Source organism: Protobothrops mucrosquamatus, unplaced genomic scaffold, assembly GCF_001527695.2.
Source record: "Protobothrops mucrosquamatus isolate PMUCROS unplaced genomic scaffold, P.Mucros_1.0 scaffold418, whole genome shotgun sequence".
NCBI classification, from domain to species: Eukaryota; Metazoa; Chordata; class Lepidosauria; order Squamata; family Viperidae; genus Protobothrops; species Protobothrops mucrosquamatus.
Genome location: NW_015386747.1, coordinates 111,117 through 112,053, shown reverse-complemented (window position 1 = coordinate 112,053; position 937 = coordinate 111,117).

Here is a 937-nt window from a genome sequence, read left to right as displayed (position 1 = left end):
CGTCTTTCAAAAATCCTGGAGCACCGGGGAAGTAACTGAGGATTGGAAAAGAGCTGATGTGTTTCCCATCTTCAGAAAAGGGAGAAAAACAGACCCAGGAAACTACAGACCAATCAGCCTAAAATCAATACCTGGGAAGATACTTGGAAAAGATAATAAAAAAACAGATCTGTGAACATCTAGAAACAAATAAACGTATAACTAGAAGACAGCACGGGTTTGTTAAAAACAGATCATGCTAAACCATACTTATTTCATTCTTGGATCAAATTGGTGGACCAGGAAAATGCTGTGAATATAGTATACCTGGACTTCAGCAAGGCATTTGACAAAGTAAACCACAACCTACTAGAAAAAAGTGGGATAGACAGCATCACCACCAGATGGATTTGTAACTGGCTGACAAACCATACTCAAAGAGTAGTCCTTAATGGTACTACATCTACATGGAGGGAACTAAGCAGTGGGGTACCACAAGGTTCTGTCCTAGGCCCAATACTCTTCAACATCTTCATAAACAGCTTAAATGAGGGAATAGAAGAGGAACTTATCAAATTTGCAGATGATACTAAGCTGGCAGGAATAGCCAACACCCTAGATCAGACATGTCAAACTCACAACGTCACATGACATTGTGTGACATATCAGAGTTTTCCCCCATTGTCAGCAATGGGGTGGGCACAGTTTCATCGTGATGCGTCCGGCCTGTGGTCCAGCAGTTTGACACCCCCGCCCTAGATGATAGGCTCAAGATCCAGAGGGATCTTTGACAGACTTGAACACTGGGCCCTATCTAACAAAATGAAATTCAATATAGAGAAAAGTAAAGTCTTACATTTAGGCAAGAAAAACCAAAAGTACACATATAGATTGGGTGAAACCAGGCTTAACAGCAGTAACTGTGACAGGGATCTTGGACTCTTAGTGGGCAATCAGT